The 6,030-nt window shown below is 48.8% G+C and overlaps 2 non-coding genes across 2 annotated transcripts; both read left to right on the forward strand.

Moving 5' to 3' along the window:
• Nucleotides 1–3,745: 3,745 nt before the first annotated feature.
• On the forward strand, nucleotides 3,746–3,818 carry Trnaa-ggc (transfer RNA alanine (anticodon GGC)). The gene has a single exon. It is a non-coding gene; the product is annotated as a tRNA-Ala (tRNA).
• Nucleotides 3,819–5,198: 1,380 nt separating this feature from the next.
• Nucleotides 5,199–5,271, forward strand: Trnaa-ggc (transfer RNA alanine (anticodon GGC)). The gene has a single exon. It is a non-coding gene; the product is annotated as a tRNA-Ala (tRNA).
• Nucleotides 5,272–6,030: the final 759 nt, after the last annotated feature.

Genomic DNA, 6,030 nt, shown 5'->3' on the forward strand with positions numbered 1-6,030 from the left:
GATGCCGTAGAAATCAATTCATGGAGTGAGTTGTATGTTTTGCGATAGTCTGTCTCTGACAAGCAAGCAAAGGTGACATAGGTGCGAACACAGGAAGCTTGCAGACCCTCGCTGCCTGCAGACACCGAGCAGCCACACTAGGAGGGCGGCCTAAGCCGTAGGCGAAATGTGCTCATTCGATTTGGCGCTACGTCGAACTATAAATAATGCTGTCACTAGCGTGAGTGTTGCGTGAGCGTCGTGGAAAGTCGGAAAAGTCGGCTGCGAGGGTGAGTGCCAAGTTTGGGGAGCGTTTCGTAGTATGTGCAGTGCAATGGAGACGCGGAAACTTGTTGTGGCCCAGTGTTTTGCAGTTGGACGACAACATTGGTACACAGTAGTAAAGAGCGAGGCACTGAGTTGGCATGAATAATGGAGTGCACAATGGCGCTCGAGATGTGTTTGTTACCTCAGGTGCTGTATGATTGTCGACAAGGACTGAAAACGGAGCAATTTGTGACGGCTCTTTCAATTTAAGACGTTAAAAACAGACGGAATTTGCATTTGTAATACCAGAGCATCGAAACTACTTGGAACTTTTGTGTATATGAACGGGTCCGCGCCTTTGTACTCTGCTCCCTTCACCGCTACAAACCAACCAACCATCGTGTCCGTGCGCATCTGAGTCGGAAAGAATGGGGAATAGCGCAGTTTGCTCGTGCATGGGGCGTAGCTCAGTTGGTAGAGCGTTCGCTTGGCATGTGAAAGGTCCAGGGTTCAAGTCGCGGCGCCTCCATTTTTTGTGGTCAGTGCATGGTAAGTGTTGGTCGCGGCGAACCTAAAGGCACGCAAGATGTTGCAAAGCCAGCGTCACAGTCTGATATGATGTATACTGACGTAAGGAGAGCAAGATGTAAGTGTGGGGACCGGCTGTTATCGAGGAGTCATCGAGTGCAGATCTGTCTTAGGTATCGCGACTTAACCTCATTTAAGTATAGAGGGTGGACAACACGTTGGTCTTACTCAGAGCGGTGTCCGAATTCTATTTTCGACGTTATACGTGCCACTTTCATTGTGGCCAACTACGATTCGATACAGAATGCACGAAACCTGAAAGACACCCTAACGGATACATAGAGAGTAGTGTTTGTCTGCTGAATAATGGGAGTGCAAGGGTCTGTGTCGTCTATATGGCTATATGTAGCACCATTAGTCTTTGGGTGGGCGGGCGTAGCTCAGATGGTAGATCGCTCGCTTAGTATGCGAGAGGTAGTGGGATCAATACCCAGTGCCTCCAGAATTTTTAACACACCTACATGCGCACCTTGATATGCAAGTGGAATAATTCACAACCAGCAGATGTGTCTAGGAAGATACAAGCGAATGATTAGCATCCACAATTGACAAGCGTGCTGTTATTAGTGCGCAGGAAGCACCCTCCTCCCACCCCTACACTTAATTTAGAAACAGTACAAGTGTTCCCGTAAGATTCTCAAGCCTATGTCGGAAAGATCTGCCTTGCGCCGAGTTCACGTAAATCCCACTGTACATTCCTATTCTTTGCGTGCAGTCAGCTGCTACTGGTGTTGCTAGTTGTGACTGCTGATAACAGATGCCGTAGCAATCAATACATGGAGTGAGTTGTATGTTTTGCGATAGTCTGTCTCTGACAAGCAAGCAAAGGTGACATAGGTGCGAACACAGGAAGCTGGCAGACCCTCGCTGCCTGCAGACACCGAGCAGCCACACTAGGAGGGCGGCCTAAGCCGTAGGCGAAATGTGCTCATTCGATTTGGCGCAACGTCGAACTATAAATAATGCTGTCACTAGCGTGAGCGTTGCGTGAGCGTCGTGGAAAGTCGGAAAAGTCGGCTGCGAGGGTGAGTGCCAAGTTTGGGGAGCGTTTCGTAGTATGCGCAGTGCAATGGAGACGCGGAAACTTGTTGTGGCCCAGTGTTTTGCAGTTGGACGACAACATTGGTACACAGTAGTAAAGAGCGAGGCACTGAGTTGGCATGAATAATGGAGTGCACAATGGCGCTCGAGATGTGTTTGTTACCTCAGGTGCTGTATGATTGTCGACAAGGACTGTAAACGGAGCAATTTGTGACGGCTCTTTCAATTTAAGACGTTAAAAACAGACGGAATTTGCATTTGTAATACCAGAGCATCGAAACTACTTGGAACTTTTGTGTATATGAACGGGTCCGCGCCTTTGTACTCTGCTCCCTTCACCGCTACAAACCAACCAACCATCGTGTCCATGCGCATCTGAGTCGGAAAGAATGGGGAATAGCGCAGTTTGCTCGTGCATGGGGCGTAGCTCAGTTGGTAGAGCGTTCGCTTGGCGTGTGAAAGGTCCAGGGTTCAAGTCGCGGCGCCTCCATTTTTTGTGGTCAGTGCATGGTAAGTGTTGGTCGCGGCGAACCTAAAGGCACGCAAGATGTTGCAAAGCCAGCGTCACAGTCTGATATGATGTATACTGACGTAAGGAGAGCAAGATGTAAGTGTGGGGACCGGCTGTTATCGAGGTGTCATCGAGTGCAGATCTGTCTTAGGTATCGCGGCTTAACCTCATTTAAGTATAGAGGGTGGACAACACGTTGGTCTTACTCAGAGCGGTGTCCGAATTCTATTTTCGACGTTATACGTGCCACTTTCATTGTGGCCAACTACGATTCGATACAGAATGCACGAAACCTGAAAGACACCCTAACGGATACATAGAGAGTAGTGTTTGTCTGCTGAATAATGGGAGTGCAAGGGTCTGTGTCGTCTATATGGCTGTATGTAGCACCATTAGTCTTCGGGGGGGCGGGCGTAGCTCAGATGGTAGAGCGCTTGCTTACTATGCGAGATGTACTGGGATCAATACCCAGTGCCTCTAGAATTTCTAACACACCTACATGCGCACCTTGATATGCAAGTGGAATAATTCACAGCCAGCAGATGTGTCTAGGAAGATACAAGCTTGCGCCGAGCTCACGTAAATCCCACTGCACATTCCTATTCTTTGCGTGCAGTCAGCTGCTACTGGTGTTGCTAGTTGTGACTGCTGATAACAGATGCCGTAGCAATCAATACATGGAGTGAGTTGTATGTTTTGCGATAGTCTGTCTCTGACAAGCAAGAAAAGGTGACATAGGTGCGAACACAGGAAGCTGGCAGACCCTCGCTGCCTGCAGACACCGAGCAGCCACACTAGGAGGGCGGCCTAAGCCGTAGGCGAAATGTGCTCATTCGATTTGGCGCAACGTCGAACTATAAATAATGCTGTCACTAGCGTGAGCGTTGCGTGAGCGTCGTGGAAAGTCGGAAAAGTCGGCTGCGAGGGTGAGTGCCAAGTTTGGGGAGCGTTTCGTAGTATGTGCAGTGCAATGGAGACGCGGAAACTTGTTGTGGCCCAGTGTTTTGCAGTTGGACGACAACATTGGTACACAGTAGTAAAGAGCGAGGCACTGAGTTGGCATGAATAATGGAGTGCACAATGGGGCTCGAGATGTGTTTGTTACCTCAGGTGCTGTATGATTGTCGACAAGGACTGAAAACGGAGCAATTTGTGACGGCTCTTTCAATTTAAGACGTTAAAAACAGACGGAATTTGCATTTGTAATACCAGAGCATCGAAAGTACTTGGAACTTTTGTGTATATGAACGGGTCCGCGCCTTTGTACTCTGCTCCCTTCACCGCTACAAACCAACCAACCATCGTGTCAGTGCGCATCTGAGTCGCAAAGAATGGGGAATAGCGCAGTTTGCTCGTGCATGGGGCGTAGCTCAGTTGGTAGAGCGTTCGCTTGGCGTGTGAAAGGTCCAGGGTTCAAGTCACGGCGCCTCAATTTTTTGTGGTCAGTGCATGGTAAGTGTTGGTCGCGGCGAACCTAAAGGCACGCAAGATGTTGCAAAGCCAGCGTCACAGTCTGATATGATGTATACTGACGTAAGGAGAGCAAGATGTAAGTGTGGGGACCGGCTGTTATCGAGGTGTCATCGAGTGCAGATCTGTCTTAGGTATCGCGGCTTAACCTCATTTAAGTATAGAGGGTGGACAACACGTTGGTCTTACTCAGAGCGGTGTCCGAATTCTATTTTCGACGTTATACGTGCCACTTTCATTGTGGCCAACTACGATTCGATACAGAATGCACGAAACCTGAAAGACACCCTAACGGATACATAGAGAGTAGTGTTTGTCTGCTGAATAATGGGAGTGCAAGGGTCTGTGTCGTCTATATGGCTATATGTAGCACCATTAGTCTTCGGGTGGGCGGTCGTAGCTCAGATGGTAGATCGCTCGCTTAGTATGCGAGAGGTACTGGGGTCAATACCCAGTGCCTCCAGAATTTTTAACACACCTACATGCGCACCTTGATATGCAAGTGGAATAATTCACAACCAGCAGATGTGTCTAGGAAGATACAAGCTTGCGCCGAGCTCACGTAAATCCCACTGCACATTCCTATTCTTTGCGTGCAGTCAGCTGCTACTGGTGTTGCTAGTTGTGACTGCTGATAACAGATGCCGTAGCAATCAATACATGGAGTGAGTTGTATGTTTTGCGATAGTCTGTCTCTGACAAGCAAGAAAAGGTGACATAGGTGCGAACACAGGAAGCTGGCAGACCCTCGCTGCCTGCAGACACCGAGCAGCCACACTAGGAGGGCGGCCTAAGCCGTAGGCGAAATGTGCTCATTCGATTTGGCGCAACGTCGAACTATAAATAATGCTGTCACTAGCGTGAGCGTTGCGTGAGCGTCGTGGAAAGTCGGAAAAGTCGGCTGCGAGGGTGAGTGCCAAGTTTGGGGAGCGTTTCGTAGTATGTGCAGTGCAATGGAGACGCGGAAACTTGTTGTGGCCCAGTGTTTTGCAGTTGGACGACAACATTGGTACACAGTAGTAAAGAGCGAGGCACTGAGTTGGCATGAATAATGGAGTGCACAATGGGGCTCGAGATGTGTTTGTTACCTCAGGTGCTGTATGATTGTCGACAAGGACTGAAAACGGAGCAATTTGTGACGGCTCTTTCAATTTAAGACGTTAAAAACAGACGGAATTTGCATTTGTAATACCAGAGCATCGAAAGTACTTGGAACTTTTGTGTATATGAACGGGTCCGCGCCTTTGTACTCTGCTCCCTTCACCGCTACAAACCAACCAACCATCGTGTCAGTGCGCATCTGAGTCGCAAAGAATGGGGAATAGCGCAGTTTGCTCGTGCATGGGGCGTAGCTCAGTTGGTAGAGCGTTCGCTTGGCGTGTGAAAGGTCCAGGGTTCAAGTCACGGCGCCTCAATTTTTTGTGGTCAGTGCATGGTAAGTGTTGGTCGCGGCGAACCTAAAGGCACGCAAGATGTTGCAAAGCCAGCGTCACAGTCTGATATGATGTATACTGACGTAAGGAGAGCAAGATGTAAGTGTGGGGACCGGCTGTTATCGAGGTGTCATCGAGTGCAGATCTGTCTTAGGTATCGCGGCTTAACCTCATTTAAGTATAGAGGGTGGACAACACGTTGGTCTTACTCAGAGCGGTGTCCGAATTCTATTTTCGACGTTATACGTGCCACTTTCATTGTGGCCAACTACGATTCGATACAGAATGCACGAAACCTGAAAGACACCCTAACGGATACATAGAGAGTAGTGTTTGTCTGCTGAATAATGGGAGTGCAAGGGTCTGTGTCGTCTATATGGCTATATGTAGCACCATTAGTCTTCGGGTGGGCGGTCGTAGCTCAGATGGTAGATCGCTCGCTTAGTATGCGAGAGGTACTGGGGTCAATACCCAGTGCCTCCAGAATTTTTAACACACCTACATGCGCACCTTGATATGCAAGTGGAATAATTCACAACCAGCAGATGTGTCTAGGAAGATAGAAGCGAATGATTAGCATCCACAATTGACAAGCGTGCTGTTATTAGTGCCCAGGAAGCTTCCTCCTCCCACGCCTACACTTAATTTAGAAACAGTACAAGTGTTCCCGTAAGATTCTCAAGCCTATGTCGGAAAGATCTGCCTTGCGCCGAGTTCACGTAAATCCCACTGCACATTCCT

Source organism: Schistocerca gregaria, chromosome 10, assembly GCF_023897955.1.
Source record: "Schistocerca gregaria isolate iqSchGreg1 chromosome 10, iqSchGreg1.2, whole genome shotgun sequence".
NCBI lineage: Eukaryota > Metazoa > Arthropoda > Insecta > Orthoptera > Acrididae > Schistocerca > Schistocerca gregaria.